The 25,128-nt window shown below is 41.0% G+C and overlaps 1 protein-coding gene and 1 long non-coding RNA gene across 2 annotated transcripts in view; one reads left to right on the top strand and one right to left on the bottom strand.

The window, feature by feature from the left end:
* The window catches only part of TOM1L1 (target of myb1 like 1 membrane trafficking protein), a 484,861-nt gene that overhangs the window by 57,330 nt on the left and 402,403 nt on the right, over positions 1 to 25,128 (bottom strand). The gene's annotated exons all lie outside the window — the stretch shown is intronic.
* Positions 9,221 to 24,204, top strand: LOC127391808 (uncharacterized). Its single transcript, XR_007891128.1, has 3 exons — positions 9,221 to 9,273; positions 11,011 to 11,224; positions 23,939 to 24,204. It is a non-coding gene; the product is annotated as an uncharacterized LOC127391808 (long non-coding RNA).

The following is a 25,128-nucleotide window of genomic DNA, read 5'->3' as shown; positions in this document are numbered from 1 at the left end:
CAAGAATGAACTGGAGGAGCAGTCAGGAAGAAATGAGCAAAGGAGCCATCTAATTTTTCTTTTGGGTATTTTGTTTCATAAATCTTCAGACAAGCCAACAACTTTTCCATTTTGGAAATCAAATCTCAAACTGATTCTCCTTGCCAATAACCACACAAAAGATGCTGTATCTGTCTGCCCACAGAGCCTATTACACAGCCTGCAGTTACACCCTCTCTTCTTGGTACTGTTACTGAAAAAGGAAAATTAGAGTACAGAAGAAAACCCCAGAAGGATCCAGACCACACTAATTTAAGCTCTCAGCACTAACAAAGAACAGCTATTACTGTGGGTACTTAGAAGCTAGAAGAAAGGGTTCCTTCAGTGGGAAAAATTCAACAGCTACTTCCCTGGAGGGTCTTAACTTTATAAAATCATGCTAAGGAAAAGGAGAAATCAATAAATACACTCATTAGAGGAGGAAGTCAGCAACCATGGCCCTGCTGAGACCAGTCCTGCCCCAAGGAGCTTAATAATGGGCCAAGGTAAGGCCCACCATGGCCTCAGATCACAGAAATACAGCAAGGTTTGCAGATAGCCAGAGAATGTGATGGTACCTGACCTTCCCTGGAGAGCTCACCTGCAACAGGCCTCACCACAGGGGCCAGCCTGGCTCCTCAGGGCAGGTTTTGTAACTCACCTGTGAAGTAATCTTGAAAAAAAGAAATAAAATGTAAACACTCCCTGTTGGGATTGCATGTAGAGGTTTAGAGTACTCTCACCAACCCTGACTGCAGATCTGGGAGCTGGTCTTTGTCCTGCATCAGTCACACTCTACTTGCAACAGGCTTTCCTTCATTAATAAAAAGCTGCCTGCACCACTTCTAACAATGCTGAGCCTGTGATTAGTATTTCAAAACCACTTGCAGTGCTCATTATTATTTTAAAAAGAAATATGTGGGAAAAAAAAACAACAAACAAGCAAGAAACCAAGCTTTCTATGCTGTCACAAAGCCCAGTGCTGGACTGCAAACCCACCTGCCCTCCCAGCAGCTGTCCTGCCTGCCTGAGATGGACTCCCCCAGCAATCCACATTAGCAGGTAGCAAATGTCCTCTGAATATGCCACCTGGCAGAACTGCTCATTGCTTCCTGGTCCTCCTGGAATAGCATTTTCCAGACAACTCCTCTCATACACTGAGCATTCTCCATATGTTTGCAAAATGAAATCAAATACAAATTTGGTTTGACATCTCCTGCAAGAATCCTTTATCGTCAACATTTGGCAGAAGAAAAAGACAGGACTTTTTCCTGACCTAATGATTTCCCTCTCTTTTCAGGTAAATTTTTACACTGGGAGACATTTGCATCTTGGAGCTTATTTTTCTTAGATACTGAACAAACTCCACACAAAAAAGAATCCAGCACAACATTATGTGATAAAGGATAAAATGTATTCAGGCAATTTTCTCCTCTGTCCAAGCTATGCTGAAGGCAGCCAAGTTCACAGCAGCTCTTGCCTCTGCACCTCTCCACGTTTTTCCCTGATTTGTGGCATAAAGTAGCTCCAAGTCAGAGCTGATTTAACTGACTCTGCTGAGGCAAAACTGCAGGAGCTATTGCAGCAGCTGGAACATCCGAAGATTTGCAGAGCTCTAACCATAACCGTCATTCCACATCTATATTTCTGATATTTCCATGCATTTAAGTTATTTCCTGGTGGGCACAGCTGCTGCATGTACAGCCTCATTCTACCACTGTGGAGAAGATATCACCTTGTACTTCTGAACAGGAACTACTAAGGGAAGGAGGGAAAGCCTCCTGGCTCGTGCCGACTGTGAGGATCTCTCGCTGCCAGTAGTGGCAAAGTTCATGGCCTCAAAAAAGAGAGAAGCTTTGCCAGGAATGAATGGCTCTTGGGAAGCCTGACCTCTAAGGCACCTTAGAGTTTTATGAAGAGCCTCACTTTTCCACCCACAAACTGGCAACTGGAATTCCCGTGTCCTGCTGTCATTGTGGACTGCAAGGTCCTCAAGGCAGGAACTATTTTTTAGTTGGTGATTATTATATCACACTGTGCTCTAGGATGTTCCAGTCTTGGTGAGGTATGTGATCTCAGCTGCACTGCAAGTATTAATTCAGCAACTACAAGAATGACCTTGTTGCCTATTCCCCAATTTCCTACTTATCCCAGCAGCCCATTTTAAAGTAACAGCTGCGCAGGGTGTTGAAGTCCTTAGCTGAAGTGTTGCAGGAATTCTTTAATTACTTCTAAGCCCAATGATTTGCAATTCAGAAGCTCATGTTACAACATTAGAAGGCTTTGTCATAGTAATTTGAAATTTCTGGTGCAGGCCCTAGCAACACTGTGTCTCCTTTTTATCTTCTGTTTCAAGAAAGAGTGACAGCAAAAGTTAACTGCTGTTTTTATTTAGTGCTGTTTGATTGAAAGATTAAGGGCTGGATTTCTAATTTGAAGAGCAATTCTCAATGGAGATGCAATATTTTTATCTATTAAGGACAAGGTGTCCCTGAAATTGCAATCTGCTGCTCTTCAGAAATTTTACATTTCAGGAAATTATAGCTTTCTACCTTCTCTACAAAAAAATATAGGTAGCTTTATGATAGCAAAAGTGCCTCAAACAGATTATACATGTATTGCAAATAAAAAAGGTAAACCATTTAACCTTCAAACAAGGCATGTCTTTCAGCCACCAGCAGCCTCACAACAAAGCAGCTGTTGATCTTATTTCACGGCCTCCTCCCTTTGTAGCTTGTGAATCCTGTACATGCAGCTGTATTTCCCATTCTCCAGCCAAACCCTTTCCAGTTTCAGATCATCCCAGCTCTGCTGTGCAGCAAATGGAACATGGGGATAACTTCAAGGCAAGCATTTGGAAACAGACAGCATTAAATCCCCCAGATATCATCTGCATGAGGAAGCATCTTCTCATGATCTTGCAGCACCCTCATATCAAGTGACATCCTCTCCTCTTCTACCTGGAGACCAGAACAAACAGACTCTCCTCCTGATCTGTGCACAAGCCAAATACATCTACACGACCCTGGGAAGACTCCTGTACTGGCAATGAAAACGTGGAGAACAAAAGATTTCACATCAGGCCATAAGGGGTGAATACCCAGATGTACACGAGCCTGCTTTAATCTAACCAGTCTGCTTAAAATGTGCCATCCTGGATTTCAGCATGGATTGATGTCTCATCACCACCCCAGCCCCTGCACAAACCGAGAAAACCAGCAGTAAACTTTGAGTTGCCATAGACACTATTTTTCACCCAAACCAGCTCAGCAATGCCCACAAGAGCTGTGTTCCCCACTCCAGCTGTCACATAGACTGAGTGACCCTCATAACAGGAACAAGGGCAGAGCAGAGGTGGCCTGGCTGAGGCACAGAACGGTGGTGGCAAAATGGCAGCAATGGAGACAATCCCAGCCCCCTTGCAAAAGGTGGTTCTGTATTAAAGGCTGAAATTACAGCTCAATGTCATTGATTCTCCCCATGACAGACCCTGAGACATGAAGCTTTCAAACTCATCATGTGTCACCCAAACAAAATGCTAGTGATCTACGGCAGACTCCTCTCCAGCAGATAGTCAGATTGTTACAAGATAGCTGCACCCAGTCTGATGGTTTTGATTAACTCATGGAACTATCAGAGGTTTCAAAAACATAAGTCAGGCTAAAGGGAAGAGGAAATGTCAGACAACAAAAAAACCCCAAACATTTTAAATGGAAAAAAAGTTTCAGCCTTATTCAGAACAAGATCATTGCTGTCTGGAAAGCACCGTAGCTATTTACACTAAATAGTGTGCTAAACTCTCTATAAAGCAACTGCTCCAGGCCACAGCAGCTTGCCTCCTAAATTAGGTAAAGGTGCTGGTGTCAGTTTCATTTTACAGATGCAAAATAGAGTCAGGGAGAGAAGAGCTGACTTCTACCAAACAAGCGTGACAAACACACAAACTGAACTTGAGCTCAGATGCTATATGGGAATGTTTTAACTGAAAGCCTTCCCTTTCCCATCAGTGAATTTCCTGACTGCATGTATCTAAATTTCTGTGGCTTTTGGTGCATTCACAGATTTGGATCCCTTCTGCTTCTACCAAATTACCTGGGCTGCCCACTGAGAAGAAAAACTATCAAGGCTGTATTTCTCTCTCTTTCCATTTCCTTAAAGGAAACTGACTCCAGGCATCAAATACAAAGGCAGTTCTTGTGGGAACTTTCAAAGTTGCTTTTATGTCTGCTCATCTTTGTGCTAAAGTCAAAGGCTGAATTACTCCTGGCACAGAAGGTTGGGCAGAGCATGAATCCAGGCAGTGTGTAGGTGTTCTTGGGGAGCAGCTACAGGCACTTCCCCTGCACAGAGCAGTAAGGAAGCAGGCAAGGTGCTCCTGGCCCTCAGGTGAAAGACTGACTCACAAGCCTGCTTGTGGTTTGTGGGGTATTTAGGTACACCTGGCAGGCAGACACTGTGGCATGGCTCATTTAACAATGAGGCAACATTGTGCCCTTGTGGCCAAGAAGGCCAATGGTATCTTGGGATGCATTGGGAAGAGTGTGGGCAGTAAGTAGGTCTTGGGAGGCCTTCCTCCCCCTTTATTCTGCCTTGGTGAGGCTACATCTGGAATGCTGTGTTCAACTCTGGGCTCCCCAATTCAAAAGAGACAGGGAACTACCAGTGGAGGGCAACAAAGATAACTGGGGGACTGGAGCATCTCTTTTATGAGTACAGGTTGACAGAGCTGGGACGCTAGCCTGGAGAAGAGAAGGCTGAGAGTAGACGCTATTAATGTTTATAAATACTTAAAGGGTGAGTGTAAGGAGGACGGAGTCAGGCTTTTTTCAGTAGTGCCCAACAATAGGACAAGGAGCAATGGGCATAAACTGGAACACAGAAAGTTCCATCTGAACATATGGAAAAACTTCTTTTCTGTGAGCGTGACAACACTGGAACAGGCTTCTCAGAGGGGCTGTGGAGTTCCCTTCTCCGGAGACCTTCAAGCCCCACCTGGATGCAGTCATGTGTAATATGCTCTAGACCATCCTGTTTTAGCAAGGGAGTTGGACTAGATGATCTCTAGAGATCCCTTCCAAGCTCCAATGATTCTGTGATTACCACTGCCCTGATAGCACATCTTGGGACTCCTGCATCTACAGTAACTGCTTGCACCCTTTGAAGCAGGAGATAATAGAAGGAAGGAAGGAAAATGGGTTAGATGAATCCTGTATCTTTTTCTTTCTGAGTGCAAGGAAGTAGCATCTCCACCCTTGTATGGACCCACCAACACTGGATGACACGGTTGGAGAGTCTGGCTTGCTTTTGGAGGACTCCATGCTGCATCTGCAGGCATCATGGGCCCACTGGAGCAGGCAGTTTGTTAGTGCATGCTCTTGATGCTAAGTAAAATTTTAACAATGTCTGGCATCCTGCCTCTAGCATAACCTAAAACGAAGCTTCCTAAACTGATGCTTCAGAGGGCAGCAAAACAATAAATAAACCCCTCAGTAATATGTCTAGCCAACCATACAACACTTTACACGAGGAAAAACATCTTTCCTGAGCTCAATAGGAAATCATTTTGTGCCCTGAAGCATGAGATTTGTTTACCCTTAACTTAACATGCATAATGTTAGTTTTGTCTTTTTGCAATGAAATTATCCATTCCCTTTATAAATCTGGCTCTTCAGATCCCCCTGGAGAGCTTATGGCATAACTTGGAGAAATGAGCCATTGGAATGAAACCATGAGGGAAATTACTATTATTTCTCCTAAACTATCTCAGCATTTACACAGGTTTGCCAAAAGTTCACACACACACATCCAGGCGAGCATTTTCCTAAGCAGTATTTGCTGCTAACAGTGGCATACTACAGTGCAGGCTAAATAACAAGATAGCTTTTCTACTTCATTCCCCTTGAAATGCAGCATTGAAAGGGCAAATAAAAAACTGAAGACACTGGTCTGCATTTAACATTGGAGATTCTGGATTTTTTGCTTCTTGTGTTCAAGACAGAGTTAATTTTGGAGGCTGCCGTGAAGAATACCATGGACACTTCAGACAGACACCATTAGTGCATGGGAGCCACACCACTGAGGACCATCATATCATGGGGTGAGTCAGATACACAACAGTCCAGTTCCCTTGTACATTTTAAAGACCTATAGTTTTATAAAGGAGACATAGTTTATACAGGATAGCAAAGGACTTCCATGGCAAGATTCTTCTAACAGGTCTTTTCTAGCAATGTGGATTTACACCAAAGATTAATTTGTTCTAGCACCTGCATGGCGTTTTGGCTGCCCCTGAGTTCCCCACACACAGACTTAATCAGACCTCAGATGCTCTTTTTCCCTCATGGGAGGCAAAAGGTTAGAAAAAGCTGCTTGAAAAGGTTAAAGATCAACTTTCTGAAGACTCTCCAGTGAGAACAGAAAATATTATCCCAGAGAGAATGAATACTGCTAATCCATAGCTGACACACTCATAAATATTGACAAGAACAATATTTGCTGAAAGGGCATAACAAATAACTTTCATATTCACATCCAAACAACAATGCAGGAAAGCAAACAGCACGGTCCTAGTAGCACAGCTGTTTTTTTTTTTCCTGTCTTGTACCTGTTCATGTGCTGTGGTTGTGTATCTGCATTACATCCCTAAGTATTAAGTCTTGCAAGAATTTGTTCCAGTTCCCAAGGGCATAATCTCCATTACAAATAGTGACTGCACTGTGGCAAGGCACAGAAAAAAGAAAAAGCAAAATAATCAGAGGCAATACAGAGATTGTGGGGATTCATAAGGGCTACTGCCAGCCTGGTGAGGTTAAAGTCTCTTGGCTCTTCGTTACAGTTAATAAAGAAAGACAGGTCCTCCCAGATGATAAGTCTGAGCAGCTAAATTAAGCTCTTGCTCTGAGTAGCCTCTGAGGTGTAGGTGCCCTCATTAACTCTAGTGGGAACACAGGTCCATTCACTGCCCTGAAGAGGGGCCTCACACCATCTACTTCAGCTACGTGACTTGGGTACAACTCAGAGCACACAAAACTGGGAGTCTGGGTCCTACACTGACTGTAGCCTTCAGGGCCGCTTCAGTTGTGATTCAGGACACCTGAATTGGATTGTATTTTCTTGCCTGTTGTAAGACAACTCCAGTGTTTCTACCTGTTTTTTTGTTTGGGGTTTGTTGTTGTTGGGGTTTTTGTGTGTGTTTTTGTTGGTGGTGGTTTTGTTTGTTTGGGTTTTTTTTGTTTTGGTTTGTTTTTTTGTTGTTGTTGTGTTTTTTAATTTCTTACTGTGCATCTGGGATGGGCCCTGGACAGAACTGCCCAAACAAGCACCCAGGTGCCAATCCTGGCACAAGAGAGGCAATGGCTGAGTAGCAGCTGGTGTTCAGAGCAATCTAAAGTACTTATGAAACTGCAGCCTCAGGTACTGGCAGTCAGATGATATTGATACCCTCCTGCTTTTTAACTGCCATGATCATTTTGGATCACTATATCCTTAAATTAGTCTCCATCAGTCACCTTGCTGTATCTCACTTCTTGACAGTCCTCAAGAAAAGGAATTTTAGAGAAAGACAACCAATAAGAAAATTTCCTTATTGCTGTAAGATAAATTCTATAATAAAGGCTAAAGCTAGGATACAAAACATACATGGGGAGAGAGTGTCTCCACTACAGAGCCTGTGAGCTAGGAAAGCCAGAAAAAGGATGGGAGGCGAACATGTCATGCTTTGTTCAACAAGAGACAAATTAGTGCATTTCCTTTCCATGTGAGCTTTTACAAAAAAGCAAGCAACCAAAAACACACACAAAGACCTTCTCATGCAAGCACTCTTGTTAGAAATGTTTGTATGTTTACCCCAATATAAACCAGCAAAATCACAGCTAAACTGCCATAGCCAACCAACCCAAATCACAGCTCACTAGTCACAATCAGCTCAAAGGAAGAAATGAAGAAAATTTTAAGAATCAGCCATCTAATTAATTCAAGTTTGCAGTATCATGTGAAGAGATACCAGAAAAGGAAAACCCTACATGTGTTAACTTTCATTTATGTAAATATTGACATGGAATACTCCCTTGACATTATTGACAAGGATTACTCCCTTGAGAAATGTTAAGAGTACACCTAAGTGTCTGTTGAGTTTGGGTTTAGGTTTGTTGAACAACTAGCTTTCTGAGAATTATTCACTTTGTTACATACTGCACCATCTGCAGGAATACTGATACAGTAATTTGAATATTACAGAAATACTGATTTTATAAAATACTCAGCTGGTCTCTTAATGCAGGTGAGGGATAAAAAAGATACTCATAAAACAAATTCAGGAAATATGAAGAACATAGTCACCTTCTAACAACCATTATTCATTCCCTTAAAGGAATAAGGTTTATTAAAAACAACGGCTGGCTGATATTTTATATATACAAGCATCTTTCCCCACTAATGCCCTAAAACATTTTGCAAGCTACATGCTGACAACACCGCGAGTGCAATCCCTCCTCCTGTGAATCCCAGTTGCAAAGCTCTCAGCTGAGACCCCAGCTGCCATGCCCTGACAGGACGAGCCCTGTGTCCTGGTTTTGGCTGGGATATTTCAACCCCTTCATGAGGCACAAATGAACCCATTAAATTTCATGGAAATACTACTGCTGGGAGCCATGCTAATACAAAACCTACAGTCTGGGTCAAAAAACTCATTCCCGCTGAAATGAATGGCAGCCAGGAAGCCTGAGTGTCCTGGCATCTGTACTGGGGTACAGGTATCTCCTCAGGTAGGACACCATGCTTAAAAAACCAAGAGCTTGGACACTGCTGGGTGAGAGATTTGGAGAGACACATTCAAATATCCCATTTGCAGGACTGCAAAGCCTGGAGTGTCAACGGAAAGGGCTGATAAGTGGGAAGCGGCGGAGGAAAGCAACTCAACCGAGACAGCATTTCTCATCAGAGAAACCCACCCGTGTGCCAGGACCAACCTTCCAGCACCTCGTCTGCTCCAGCCTGGCTCTGCAGGACCTTGCAGGGCTGGGGCGCGGCCAGAGCCCACGGGAGGTTTTGGACCAGCAGCACCGCTAGAGGCCAGCGAAGGCTCAGAAATGCCGGGCGGAGTCCATGGCGCTGGGAACCGGGCTGAGGGGCTGGGAACCGGGCTGAGGGGCTGGGAACCGGGCTGAGGGGCTGGGAACCGGGCTGGGGAGGTTCGCTGCAGGAAATTCAGTTAGTAAATACCCGCCCACGCACCTTCCAAGGCACGGCGAGCAGCAGGTAGAGTCCGAGCGGTGCGGGTGCAGGGGGGAGGGCTGCGGGCTGCCAGGGCGAGGGGCAGCCAAAAGGGTTGGGAGATGAATGGCACTTCAGTGCCGAGGAGCTGCCCCCCCAGCCTGCCAGCCTTCAGGAGGGCAAGCACTGCAGTCTGATGGGCGTAAACATGCTGAAATGTAATTGTTAGGACTCGGAAGAAAATTAATCATCTAGCAAAAGAGGTGACAGCTGCTCCTCTGATTCCATTTGCATTTAATTTGTAGTGTTTACCTCGTATCTTAGGTGCATTTCCAAAACAGCTAAGAATACCTTTGCATTTCAGCAACTGATAATAATATGTTTATGTGAGTGCTTAACTCCACCATTTCTTGCTAAACAGCAGGGATGCAGACTGGGGAAAAAAAAAAAAAAAAGAAAAGAAGAAAGGAAGATTGAAAATCTCTGTTCAGCTTTGCACAACATGCTGCATAAACTGGACATACCTGTTTGCATTAAGACCTTGCAAAGGCTCCATAAAACATTACAGAATCACAGAAGATGTAAAAGATGTCGTGATATCTCTAAATACAAGCATGTCAATTAACGACGATCATGAAGAAAGTACTTCACTAGAAACACACAAGATAGTTAACTAGTCAGCATATGAGTGTGGTTAACCTTATGTTCATCGTATAAACATCTTTAAGTGCATTCCTTGAGTGGCAATGTGACACATTCCCTCTCCTGCAGGGCAGTCCCAACTTGAGACATCCCTATGGTTTTAGCCCAAGTTTTGTGCAATATTTACCGTAAATTCTAATTCTGCTCATGTTTCTCCCATTGATTTAGATCCAGCTTACTGCTTGCTAGGCAAAATATGTGTAAAAACACATGACAGATGCCATCGCACCTTTCGGCCCCGAGTGTCCTGGATCACCGTGAGGATGAGTCCCAGAATCCCTATGAAATGGTTGCATTTGCAGCTGTAGCTGCCTCCTGTCCAGGATAAGAATGATCTTTATAGCACAGAAGCACTGCAGTGAGTGGCCTCCAGCTCTGTAAGGAGCCAGGGACAGAGCTGGGGAGGGATGCTCTGCTCCTCTCCCTGCTGGGGGTAAATGCCACAATATACATGTGGATGGTTCTTGAGAACATTCCTCCAGAGCTATTCATATTTTACTGGCAATTTATGGATTATCCTTCCTGCTCTCCTTCCCCTACTGTTCTCAGACATGGAACAAAATTTAAAAAAACCTATCATGCCGTTTTGCATTTCAACTAAGTACAAGGGAACAGATTCCCAGGGGCTAGTCTGGGATTTGCAGGTGTAGTCCTTTATGGACAGAAGCAGCACAGGTAGCCACCAGTTCAGCCACTGTTTGTAACCTGTTCTCTACAATAGCAGAGAAGGAACCAGATATCTGTTTAGTCCTGCTGTAGCATCATCTAGGAAAGACACTTGGATAGGGCACCATGTGGAGTAGGACAGTTGTTAGTAGAACATTAGTTAAAATTTCCAAGGTAGCCTCTATTTTCACATATATGTAATAGTTTTCAATTTCAGTAGGTCTAGCAAGGACTGTGAAACTTCAGATGAGGACCAGGCAGCCTGGCTGTGTGTTCCACATTGTAGGAGTCCCTTACCACTTCAATTTCAGTGACCTTTCCAGCATGCTAATTGATGGGTATTATCCACCAGGGAGAACCAAATAATGATCCTCCCCAGCTCCCCTTTTTTTTACTTGCCAAATCATTTCTCAGCAAATCCAGATGGTGCAAAGGAGCCTGATGAGAAGAATGACCTGGTTCAAAGTGCAGATGTTGGAGGACATATCCTGCGTGTCTGTAAAACTGCAGATGAAGCAGATATTTGCCATTACTGCCCACTATTGAAGTACCAGCCTTTCTTCTTCACTAACCACACGCTGCAAACAACAATGACCCATCATCTTCTGCTCTTCTAACAGATACTCAGGTGTGTACTAAGTTGAATTTCATCATGCTGATGAATCTTATTTTAGTTGTTCGGCATGACAGAGTCTTTCTTTGTTAAAAACTGAATGGAGACATCTGGCTTTGGCAGGGTGACTGAAATGAGCCGCATTTGGCCAGTTTCTTTCCTGTTTCACCTTATTTTGCTGACACTAGATCCAAAAAGGCTTACAGCCTCAGAACAGGAAAGCAGACTGCAGAAGTCACTCTTTACACTTCCCCTATTTTGCCTTAGACAACTTTATCTCCTGTGGTGTAAAATGTCTCAGATATTCCTTATGTCCCCTGAGCAGTGCCAATGCTGCATCACCCACTAAGCAAAGGTACTAAACCTGTGAGCACGTGGGAGATACTCCCTTTACTTCTGCTGGCTCCATTGCTGACAGCATTGCTGTTAGCCAAACAAGCACTGAGTTCAGCTCTTTCTTGACAGCTTGTCCCAGCTCTGCACTTATGCAGAGAAGCATGAGACCATTCTGACTCATTAGCATCTTACACGATTTGCAGTACTGGTGTAAGTTACTGCACAAGCTAAAGGACTGAGCATCAGACCTGTAATCTAGGGTCACTGATGAGAGACTGCTGCTGCTTCATCCCCCTTGTAATAGCTTTCTTCCTCCACGATGAGTTATTGCACTCCTATTTTTGGCTGTGCTTCATTTGGAAAGTTGGCACAGAAATACTGTTTGGCAGATGCAGACCTGCCCTGGCAATCTACTGTTTTGGGGGTTGTTTGCTTTTAACTAATTCATTATATTCCTGTACTGCAACATATATCACTTGTTTTCCCCTCAAGCACAGAGTGTTTATTAGACAACTACTCTCAGGAAACTTCCCCAAGACAAACACTTAATCCTCAGTCAGCCTCCTTGGGAAGGCTGGCAGTCCTTATTACCAAGCACTAGAAAACAAAGGCAGCTCAAGTACATTAAGGCATACAATTATTAATGTTTTGCTCAATATTAGTGAAAATTTGCATTAACATCAGTACCTTCATCCATATTCGTCCCTGAAGTAACAGGAGCTGCTTACAGAGACTTACCAAATTAAGCCTGGACTTCCCTGGCTTCTTTCTCTCTCACTCTTCTAATGTGATTGTTCTCCATGACCCTAATATGTGACAGTCATCTTAAGGCTGCTAACTGCCCTTCCAAATGAAGAAGGTAATGAATGCCAAAGATTCCACCAGTCAGCCCTGATTCTGGGGCCATGGCTGCAGAAGCAGTTCATGTTCCTTAAAAGCCGATTCCAGCAACTTCCTTTTGGTGAATAACCGCTGTGTGGGAGTCAGACACTGGAGCTCCTAAGCCTACCAGATACCAAATTCCCAGGCCTCCTATATAATCAACAAACTAAATCTGCTCCCTGAAGCAAACTGCCTGCCTGTGTGAGTCACAAGCAGTGGGCTCACATCATCTCTGCTCCCTTTTGCCACAGGGCCAAGCCTGCTGTGGGCACAGCCAAACAAGGGCAGAGAAACTGCTCAAAGGGCTTCACAGAGATCACTGACCTCTCAGGTATCTGCCTTTCATAGTAAGTAGTTCACTGAAGAACATGCTAGGCCAGAAGTTATAAGCTTTATAAAAGAGGAAAACCCCTTTTCATCCTGTGCAACTCCCGTTGTCATGCGACCCCAGTTCTCCATGAGACTCAGTGTTCTGCCCCAGTTCAGCCCAGGGACAGTAGAAGTTACCCTTCCGAAACAAAGAGCTGACACATCACTGCAGTCTGGGTCCTGCATGACAGTCTAAGCCCAGGCAGCCTGCTCATCATTAACTCTGTTGTCGTTTTGCATATTAAATTCTCCTGCGAGTCACCCAGCGGAGAACAGATCAGCAGAGAAACACGCAGAACAGAAATATTGTTAATCATTTCCCCAAATCTTACACTTTTCCTTGGTTTTAAAAACAAGCCTCGTGACTCCAGCTAACAAAGCACCGCACAACAAGGCACAGATTTAATCTTTGTATTGGATTCTGGATTTGTAGGACTTTGGAGTAAATCTGCTTAAAAGGTTGAGAAAAGCCCAGCACTGCCCACCTGGCTGGTGCTGCTGCCTTGCCATTTGTTGACATCAGCAGTCCTTGAAACGTTCCCAACAAAGCACTTTTTAAAATTTTATTTTATTTTTTCACACCTGGGTAATTAAAACAAGTATGCATTGAACATTGTGACCCATTTTTAAAAGACATCATTTTCTCAACCCACAAATGTAATTTGTTATCAAATTAATTATTTCCACACCCCATTTCTCCAGCACTTTAGCATTTTAATTGAAATACAGTTGATTGATAGAAATTACTATTTTCAAGCAGCAGCCAGGGTTAGATGCAATTCTGAACTAAGTACTTGAGTTTTTCTTATGCACCTCAGTAGTTTATTGCCTTAGTGTGCAGCAGAGACAGTGAGAAATGGAAGAAAAAGCAATAAGAAGCAGAAAAGTACCTCATAAAAGGGAGAGAGGAAAGCAGGAAGATATGATTTGTTTTACAAGAGGGTTACCACTACAAGCCTTTCTTAGTAGAAATTCCTATTGTATGGAACTTGGTTTTCAGTGCAGCATTTTGCAAGTAAGCTTGGCCAATTCAGAAGAAATAGGACATGATCCCTACAGCAAAATCATCACCTTAGGAAAATATCCTAACTCACAATTTTACAAGGCTTGGATGCCTTGGCTTCATTCACAGATTCCAGCTGAGACCCAAACAGATCACATACCAGTATCACACAAGAAATAATTTTCTCACATCATTCCAAGCAACATACATATTCTAGTTAATCTTACTTCAACAAATTGTCCTGGAGACCAAAATTAATAAGGTGAAAAGAGCTCCCAGGACTGAGCTTTAGGAACTGATTTTCCATTTGGGTGGACTGAATACAGAAGCACCGTACATGGTGTCATGGTGACTTTTCTCCAATTATCAAATCAAAAAGATACAGCTGAAAATAAAAAATTGAGTTTCTCTGCTTTAGTGGATTGTAGTTTAACTATAATGGCAGCTTAATGCATTTTTCCAAAGTGCTAATTTCATTACCTTTATATATAGTGGTAGTGGAATGGCAAGGAGTTACTCTATAATTTGTGGATCATTCGTGGAGTAAGAACCATGAGCTGTCGCATCACTGCAGATGAAGTGAGCTTTGACCTGTCAATTACTGTCACAATCAACTCAACTCCTGCAGATACCAGTTATTCTTGTGGATACAGTGTATGTTAAGTTGAAGTAAGTACTTTACTGAGAAACCTGAGAACTGAAAGAGTCTATCTGCTCCTAACCTTTGGTCTTATTTGAGAGCCGTACTTCTAATAAACCTATTTGAATATGCAGAAAGTAATGAGTTGCCCAACAAGGAGAACTAGGGTATAACAGCAAAGGGAAGGACAATTCCTTGCTTGACAGGTGATTTACTGCCAAATATATATAAACAGGCAAAGAACAAAAAGGGAGCACAAATGCAAATGACATTTTTTGTCACTAGTAAAGAAATCCAGAAAACAAAAATGGATAAAAGAAAATGTAAAGAATAATTGGAGATAATGATGGTAATTTGTTTCCCTATTTTGAGATAATTGGTCCACACTGAAGACGTAATTATAGTACATTAAAGAGATTAAACATAAGGTCTGAGACACAGAGTGAAGACAAGCATGAGCTGAGATACTGTAATTACGACATTTTGGGAGTCATAATATTTTGATGTTGGCCTTTCAAAACTCAGGGACAATGGCAATTCAACAAGCATAATTTCAGCTGTCAAATGTCTGCTATTTCTCTTCTTTTTCTTGTTTCTTCAGGCTGCAGTCTCTGACAGAGTGCCTGCTGCCAGCAAGAAACAAGTTAAATGATGTGACAGTCCATTTGGTTAGGGATGACAATTCTGCTGCTCAGGTTGTCTTCATTTGATTGCTAATCACACTTCAGAAAAGGCCATTCATTTACTCAAGGGGCTTCTAAACCTTCAAGTCTTTGCTTGTTTGTTTCCAGACCTCTTTCTTCCCTCTATGATCCTGTGCCTTACCCCTCACGGCTGCAACGCCTGCAGTGATGTATAGTTTTTAGCTGTTAATGTTCCACCTGTCACATAGGGCAGTGTGTGACATGCAGGGCTGAGCTACAGCAGCAGCCAGCAGACTTCAGCCTTAATTATCCTCTTTTGTTATCTTGGAAGGGCTCCTGAAATAGGGAAGCCCCTCATCTTGCCTAGTAGGGCTCTAGATATTAATTGTTAATGCATTGCAGACACATGCAATGACAACAGCTTTTAACTATTTGAAATATACATTTCTGTGCTGTCAGTCAAGTAGCTCTTTAGGAAGGATAAAAGGAATGACTCAAATACAGGAATGCAAATCCTAGGGAAGAAGACTAATGTATTCAGTACTGGCTATTTGCTATAAGTTCTATTATTCTGTGGATTTTTGTGCTAGGGCATCCTTTACTTTCTTTATTGAATAATGAAAACAGAATTATAATTACAGAGCATACCTAAGGGTCTGGACTTCAGTTTGTTCAACCTATAGCTAACAGCAACAAGTGCCAGGAAAAGAGAAAATCTTTGGTCATTAATCCAGATGTTGCAGGAGAAGCTGCCAAACAGATAAACCAGCCTTAAGTTTCTGGGGCTGCAGCTGCCTCCTACCTGGCCAGTGGATAACTTCTGCCATGAACTAATTTGTCTTACTAGGCCTTTGAGCAATTGCTTTGCTGATAACCTTAAAAGCAACTTCCATTTCATTTCATCAGCTGGCATATGCACTAAGTGTGCCCTTTAAAGCTGTTAATCTTGATTCCAATTTCTCCTGTTACTGCCTTTGGGGAGAATGATTGGGAAAGAGCAGAGAAGGAAGTTTTAAGCTCCTTTGTGATTCTGTACTTCGGGCATCTGTGGTTCACCTGATGTCCCCAGGCTTTGCTCACATTCTGCTTCTCATGCTCCTTCAAGGCCTCAAGGAGTGGAGACTACTGACACACTGTCAATGACTGCTCAGAAAAGCCCTTCTGCTGCAGAAGAAGACTGGAAAAGGAGGCAAAGCCACCTGATACAGAAATATGCAGCTTCATGCTCAAGTTTATTCTCAGGAAGCTATTACCATCCTGCTGAGACCAAACAACCCTAAAGTAGCTTTCAAGGGATGAAAGGGCATTAGTACTATTGAGAATAGACAAGTAGTAAAAGCATAGCTGAGAAAGAAGCTGAAAATTTGCTTGAGGAGAAAAGAGAATCAAGTAAATTAAACCCCAGATCTGCTGTTACGTTTACTACCAGAGTCAGTGCAATAATAACCTTTTAGGATCAACGTTCCCTCCGATGACACAATTAGGCAGCAGGTTGCAGCTGTTACTGCAACAGCTCTTTCAACTGTTTCCCACATCCCTGGTCTCACTTAACCTAGAGATAGCTGAAACTTGCTCTTGATCTTCCCCAAATTCTCTTTATCTGAGAGTTCCCTAAAAACTACTGAAAAGTCATAATGTTCTAAAAAACAATTTCTAAAATAGAAAAGGTTTAGTCCACTGCTCAAGAAAGTGAAAATGTTGCACTTAAGGGAGATAAAAAGAGAACTGAAATAGATTAATGGAAGAAAATAATGAAGGCAAGAAAAAGTCCAGAGCAAAAGGCCAAATGCTTCACATTAGACAGGAGGAGAGAGAAAACTGTAAGGTCATATATAATCTGGTCAGTTGAAAATTGTAAGCAGATGCATGAATGAAAGTAACAGCAAACAGTATCTTAAAAAGTGGCTTCCAGAACTGTAAAATATGTAAGGTTTTTTTACTAATGCACTAGGAAACAATATTTTTGCTTTCATACATGCCAGACCTGTCTCCATCTTGTATGAAATGAGCTGTTTGCTTAAGCATCCTAGAGACCCACAAATCAGGCTTTGCATTGTCTTATAATTAAAGTTATTGTCCTTCAGCAACACTGTTCTTTCCATAGATACTGCTTTAAACCAGTCTTAAGTATATATATAAAAAAATTGGTCAAATATATCTTACAAAATTTCAGTATGTTTTTTCATACTGAGAGAAAGCCATCAGAGAATCACACGCATCTTTGGAGGATGAAGTCTCCAACCCTTCAGAACGAACAGACAGCAGACCACCAAACTGTATTTCCAGTTACTGTGTGATGCTTTCCTATCTCTCTTCAGTGTCCTCCAGCAGCCAGCAAGCACAGATGCTCACTATCATTTCCTAATTAAAGCCCTGAGGCAGGAAGACAGTTACTAGGCACTATAAACCACCCTGGAAAGCATTTAAATACGTATTTAAACTTTAGCGCACATTCAAGAACACTTCTTAACAGGGATGCTTCCTTGAACTGGAGGGTTGAGCTACAGCCCCTTCCATATCTCTCCAGCACATTTAGAAGGAGCTAATAAGAGAAGATGATTATTGCTGGTGGTGACAGAAGTGGATAACCCTCTAGTTAAAACCACACTGCAAAGAGAGGGGTTGTTGCTATGTCCCAGCTTGCAAAAGCACATAATGATATTGCATACTTCATTAACATCAAGGGCTGTCTCAGCTCTAGAAAAAAATTTCCTCCACCTGTTTTGTTTATCCAAAGCCCAAATTAGTACCTTTTTTCAAAAGCAAGCATGCAGATGCACTGAGATCTGTGCTGCACTGGTACACACTTAAAATAGTTCTTACGAAAACTGAAAACTTGGCTGATTGTTCCATGTATCTCCAAGTAGGTTGCTAATTAATCTAAAAATATTTCTTCTCAGGTCAGGTCCATATTACACTCTGCTTTGTGGTAAACGTATGTTCATATTCAAAGACAATGTTTACATTCATCACATGAGCTAAGCTTGTCTGCAGTAATTAACAGTTACTCAGATGCTGCACATTATTATTCCAAATAATAAAGTATTTTTTTCTTTATCATTAGCTAGGTAGGTCAGTGAACACAAGGGCAATGTGTATCTTAACATTCCTAGGAAGGCAGAGATTAATTCCAACACTTAAAAAACCCTAGATCACTGTCAGCTGCATTGCAGATTCCCAGATGTAGAGAAAGAAAAGTCATAATATATGAACACACTCACAAATAAGGTAATTGTTTCTTCCCCTCTCTTTTTTTTTTCCTCTGCACTTTAAGAGAGATCACAAAGAATAATTATAACTATTTTTAAAATGATGTCAAATGAACCCAGTTTTGCTTCCAAGAATCAACTCTGTACTGCTGCTTTAACATTAAGTGAAAGGATTATTTGGGTGAGTGACAATTGCCTGGGAGTGTCAGGCAGCCCTGCCCTGAATAGGAAGCTGAAGAGGTTACAGATTCACTCCGACTTTGACTTTTAGATAATGAGTCTCTTTTGATTTCTGTGTAGGGTAAAGACAATCACATCGTCAGAGAGAAAGGGGAAAAGATCCCAGAAGTTTAGCAAGTCCATATGGATATGGGCACCTAACCTGTGCTCAGGGCCCTGACTTTCCACTGACCTCTTAGGGACGTTATGTGTGAATTAAAGTTTAAGAGCCTGAAGTTCTTTGTGCTCAGTACTGGCAGGATGGGAGATACTGCTTCTTGCTCTGCTATGGACTGTTAGAGTTTTCTTCCCCAACTGAGGGGGAAAACACCCAAGCTCATGCAGAAGGGAAAAACAAGACATCTGATTACACTTCCTTTTGTATTAAGCACTTCCTCTGTCCTTCAGAGGAATAAATAGCTCCATCATTTCTTCAGGAGGCAGAAAATTTTTGTGTTGTTTTCTGGTTAGGATACAAAATTCCAACTTTGTTGGCTAAAATCCAACTTTATAGAATTAGAGAATCATTAAGGTTGGAAAAGACCTCTAAGATCATCAGTTCTTTCTTCACATCTGTCATGATGCTACAGCTTTTCTGTCCCAAGACAGCTGCTACATCCTGCTCCACTTAAATTCTTGCACTCAATAGAAGCAAAGATCATTGAAGGTAAATTCCAGTAGGTTTTTAACTTCAGTATGGGATTGTCCAGGAATCCAATGGGAATTATTCTATTCTAGAAAAGGAAAAGACTGTCCTGATGTTACCTAAAATCAGGCAACATAGTATCACAAACACCTTGTAGGAACACAGAATATAAACTGCCTCAATATAATTTGATCTATTTTTCTAATAACTTTTCTAATGAATATTTCATTTTCTCTAGTGCTGGACTTAATTTGCTTGGAAGACAATTGTTGTTACATTAAGGAACAAACAGTTGACTAGAGCTGAGGAGTGCAATAATTGCGTTTTCAACTTGGTGGATGAATTAAGAAATCATTATTTTTATATTCAAAGCCACATCAAAGAAGCTGGTGTGGATTCTGAAATCCTTCACTTGGAAAGATGTTTTCTAGTTCTCAAAATATTTTTTCCTTTTATTTAATTTGGACCAATGCCTACCTGTTGTGGTCAATATTGTTTTTCCAATGCGGATTAAGGTGTTTGCCACTCTCCCAGCTCTGCACAGCTGAGAAGGCCTGTGTGGGCAAGTAGCTCTCTCAGAGACCAAAGCTGTTACTGGTGTCTTTGAAAACATCATGTCTATCAATTATATTATTTGCCTGGACATCCTACATGACCAATGATTAAGACACGTTTTAATTTATATGGGATAAGGCATGGTTCAGAGATCTATTCTTCTTGACTATACATATATATCTCTTGGGGTCAGGATTTTAACACTGCTCACTTATTTTGGTCTCAATATTGAATGATGTCCTGATTTAAAAATGTGAGTTCTAATCTTTCTGAGCCTCCATCTTCCTATGTATGGAAGCAAAATAATCCATGCAGCTTTGCAAAGGTCTTCAGTGTCTTCAGATGAAGAGCAATGAGCATCAATATGACATTATTGCCAGCATAAAATTGCAGTTGTATCCTCTCTAGCCCTTGAGCTGTGTTAAAGAAGGCAATGGCACTTAGTTCATTTGATGTAACTATGTAAGACTGATCATATATACACAATTAAAAATATAGTTTTTATCAATTCTGCAGTAGCATCTCATCTGCACTCTACTAATTAGAAAGGGTAAGAAAAAAGATTGTGGCTGAAAATTAATTATGCCAGCATTTCTATACTGTTTAGAATCTAGTTATAATAATTAAATATTTATATCTTCATGGTTCCATTATGCATCCTAATGTGATTGCCTGAGAGAAAATACTGCAAAGTACTGCAAGACTCATGCAAGCTTAGAATTTGGATTCTCCCATGAGCTGATAATGCCAACAAGGTTGTATCTAAATTTGTTATCTTCAGACAAGAATATTCTATCCACATGCAGTTTTGCAACTTATTTTAAGCTGCTGCTGTGCCATATTGATGTCAGAAATGAGATGATTTTCTGTTCAATGAAAAAGCAGTTTGGAAATGTAAAGGTACTGAAATGGTTCCAAAATGTAAGTTTCAGATCATGGGCTGAATCCAGGGCCTGTCACAGAGTCCCTTCTCAGAGCTGGATGGTTATTACAGTATGTCAGGATCAGAGGCTTAATATGTTTAGAAAAATGAAGTTACAGTTGTTTGAGAGTTTTCCACTCATCTTCTATTAATAATTGTTTTATACTCCTAGCTTTTATTTGTCTGGATCCTTTTTTCTTCATTTCACCTCTTGCAGTCTTCCCTCAGCAGCTGGAAACACAACTTCAAAACTGCACCAAAACAAGCACCTTTTCACGGACACATTCACCTCCAATACCGGGTGTTTCTGTAAAACAGGTCACTCCTACAGCTCCTGGCAACCTGCCAGGGCAGCTCAAGACTGGCAAAATTTATGATTGTTATTCAATGCAAGAAGGCTTTGCTCTTTGCAGGTAATTGTTAAAAGGTGAGGCCCTGACCCCACTCATTACACTATGGGTTACTGTCTAGCTTCCACCCTGAGGGGCTCTTTATTTGCAACTTTTATAACAACTATAAAACGAGCCTGACTTTTCATTGAGTGGGCTGTTCCTCTGGCATCTTTTCCCACAGAATCTAGTGTCCCTCTCTAACTTTCTTTAATTTTTAATGCTCATGCCTTTATGCTCCTGAGTTGAAGTTAATGAGACATACCTAGTTGGTCCAGCAAGCTGGGCTGAATCAGACCATTTCTGGACTACACAGAAAGTCCCAGACTCTACAAGTCATCATACTTCCCAGTATGCTATTTTGTAAAGACCTCAGAAGCACAAATAGCAAATATTTATAAAGTCTTTCTTGCAAAACAAACTTCACTTAAACAATGAGCAAACTAGGCTGCCAAAAAAGTTGAAAAGAAAGGATGATTTAAGAAATTATTTTAGCTTCAAGAAAAGACAGAAACATATTGTTAGTGTTAAATATTTGTACACATGATACAGCAAATAGAGATGTCTCATGAGTTTTGAATCAGATATTCAGGGAGAAAGAGAAGGAAAAAAACAACCATGCTGTGTCCCTTCTTTAGCATGATCTAGAAACGGATTTTCTTATGACATGCTTATCTGAAAGAATCCTTGATTAATTAAAACAAAACAAAATTTGAGACCAGCATCAAATTTTAAAGCCATGTTTCAGCATTCTAATCACTCATTGCATGAACCTCCTTCAACCACAGCCCTTTATAGGCAGGGTCCCTGCCTGGGACAGGAACCCAGAGACTTTGAAGCTGGACACCAACCTCCAGCAAAACCAAGTCCTTCAAAAGGGAAGGCAATTGATGGAAAATCTTATAACAAGGAACCCTTCAGGTATATGAAGTGCTTAGGAGCAAAGCTTTCTCTCCAGTGATAACAGGTCCATAATATAAGACAGTGGTTTAGAGAAGGGAACTCTTCAATTTGGGTAATCCCTAGATATTATAATTATAGGGAAAAGGGGAAAAACAAGATTGTGTCTTAAAACAACAGCAAATAGGAAATGAAGCAGAAAAGGTTCAGTGACTTAATCATGTTGACACATCAACTGCTTTTAAAAGTGGCAGGACATTATTGATACTGTGCAACCAATACTTTTGTTTTGCATAACTGCATGAAGTGTCTCCCTCCTTCTGGAGGGCAACTTGGATGATCAAACAACCTTCCCACATCATCCCTGGTTATTGGACAAGGTGCTTTTAGAACTCAAGTGGAAATAATAAATTGCAGGATACACTGAAATCCTTAAAAGACTCTCTCAAGATTTTAAATATTTATGTAAATATTATATGCAATTAACTCCCTGGAGTATATCAGTTTACCTGGAAGTTGGTTTGGGCATACCTTTCTTGCCTTTTGGTTCATTAGAAGACCAGTATCAGGACTTGCTTGCTCAGCTCAAGCAATAGTTTGAAGAGTTACATTTCCAAACGATTTTACACTTTTCATTTTTACAGAATTTTAATTTGAATGTCCACCCAAGATGGATCATTTTTGACTGAGGTGCTGTTTGTTCTAACAGAACTGTCCCCCAGTGGGTGCAAATTGATCTGGACATAGGAAAGATTTGTTTGAAGAATTTCATGGCACAAGTGGCTATTTCCTACCTCTGTCCTATTGATTTTCAAGGGCCATTCATGCCTTGTCCCACTATCTTTAAATCGTGTTGACATCTGTTTACTCCCCCATTACAAACGATTGGTGCAATAAAAACAAAACAGGCAACACGCTCGATCAATACCTGAGACCGGTGAAAAATGCAGCATCAAAACAAAAGTGGAATTATTATTTTGACCATATTTAATCAATCCTGAAAACTACAACATCAATAAAGAGTTAAAGAGAGGGCAGTGATACATTGTATTTCATGCACACACAGAGTTTGGTTAGTGGGATTTTTTGTTCATATAAAATTATGGAAAAGAGCCTATATTGACTCCTCTTCTGAAGCTCACTGAGGTCAGGGCTGTTGCAGGAGGGATGAATGCTGTGCACCTTTCACATCACTGATTTTCTTTTTGGTGTGTAATGAATAGTCAGGCCTGTCCTGCTGGTGCAGAAGGGCAGTGCCCTGCTGGGAGCATCATACCAAGGCAACTGCCAACAGTCAGACCTACCCAGACTCAGGCTTTTATTTCATTCTGTCATTTGACTAAATGGGACAACGAGGAAGGTGGTGACATTGTCCAAAGTGTCCTTCATCCCCACCTCTTGTACTCTAGATTCTAAGCCACTAGCTGGTATTTCTAGTCCAAGCAAGTTCTGGTATTACTCTGGAAACAGAAGTGAATTATCTCTTAGGGTTAATTGTACTTTTTTTATTTTATCAAAAGACTAATGTTAAGAATGGGAAAGGATTTGTAATTAGGCAGATGCCCATCAACATTCTTTTGAGCAGAACCTCTATTTGAAAAGCAATGAAATTTTTCCCTACTATCCCCCTTGAACAGATGTTCTGCCTAATCTACATTCACTTTACTCACTGTCTTACCTTTGACCTTTCTTTTGAAAGTATTCATAGAAGAGAATGTCAGTATTTATCTACCTGCTGTGCTTCCATCTGTCTGTGCAGTACATGAATAACCACAAATTATATTTCCTTTGTGAAAATTTGAATGACAGAAGCATTTCTAAGGTTTCCTATACACGGAGTGATCAGCTGCTATCTCCTTGTCTTGGAGGGATTATTCATCTGGTATTTGGACATGCAAACCAGAAACAGCTGCCAAATCTGGATTTGGGCTTCCAGTGTCTCCACTGAAATTTTCTACCAGAGTCTTTCTTGGATGCTTTTCCATCACCCTTTTTTTATTCATTTTTCTTGACAGGGAAAATGAAGCTGGAAGGCTTATACCCAAGACTGCCACAAGGAACGTAGAGCAACACAAAGCCATTTTAAAGAAGTTTCCTTTGGGATAGAACATCAGAAAAATGATCTGCAAACCTGTTAAAATGTATATAGTTTAAAGACTGGAAGACAAGTCTTTCTCTGATTATTTCAGTGGAGCCATATTGACACTAGGTCTGGTCACAGGAATTATGTGCTTTAAGGTGTGTAGAAGCTTCTTATGAGAGATGCCAAAATATGCTTCTTTTGGACAACTTAGAACAAAAAGAAAAATAAAGAAGCAGGGTACCCTGAAGAATCTTTGGTCTTTTCTTATATTTGAAATGGTATCAACTCCTTTTTGCTGGGTTGGCAGAAGAGGCCACAGAAATGTGGCCTTACCAGGCCAAACACAGAACCAGGAAAATTTACAACAATCTCACCAAAGCTCACATCCACACTTAAAACAGAGAATAAAAGCCTATTTTAACTGCAGCAAAGAAACCCAAATGTATCATATAGGAACAATACAAAAGTATAATATATTAAGACTATTTAAAATAATGGAACCTGAAGTAAACTCCTGATCCTGCAATTTTTTTTGAAAAATTCCAAATATCACCATCAGAGGTTAGGAAGAAAGGAAGAAAACATCACAAATTAAGACTATGCATTTTCAGAACTTTTTAAGCATCTGAATGGAAATAACAAAATAAATTCTTAGATGAGCTGATTTTCTGTGAGTAATGATACCTAGTGTACACTGTCATTATGCAGTACCTTACTCACCTAATACTAAAATCTAAGTCTTGCTTTTTTAAACTATCTAGCTTTTAAACTGAAAAAAACAAAAGTGTATGTGAAACAGATATACAATCTTTGTCAAGAAATACACTCAGATCCAAGATCAGCAATAATACTCAAAATATATAACCTTTCCTGGGCATGTACCCATCAAAATCAAGAATGTTTTAGCCCTTCTTAAATTTTTGAGCCCATTAACAATACAGAACTTGATTTATTCAAATTTCTTTTTGAAATAGTTCATTATAATTACATCCATTGGCAAATATGATTTCATTAGTTTTTTTCTGGCTCACAGAGATGTCAGGTGGAAGCCAGGTACTACGAACCAGAATGTATTCAGGGAGAAATAAAAGTCAATGAATCATAGGAATAATAGTCCATCTG

The sequence above is a fragment of the Apus apus genome, chromosome 17 (genome assembly GCF_020740795.1).
Source record: "Apus apus isolate bApuApu2 chromosome 17, bApuApu2.pri.cur, whole genome shotgun sequence".
NCBI classification, from domain to species: domain Eukaryota; kingdom Metazoa; phylum Chordata; class Aves; order Apodiformes; family Apodidae; genus Apus; species Apus apus.
Note: the sequence above shows the minus strand (reverse complement) of the source record. Positions and strands in the feature narration are given on the sequence as shown.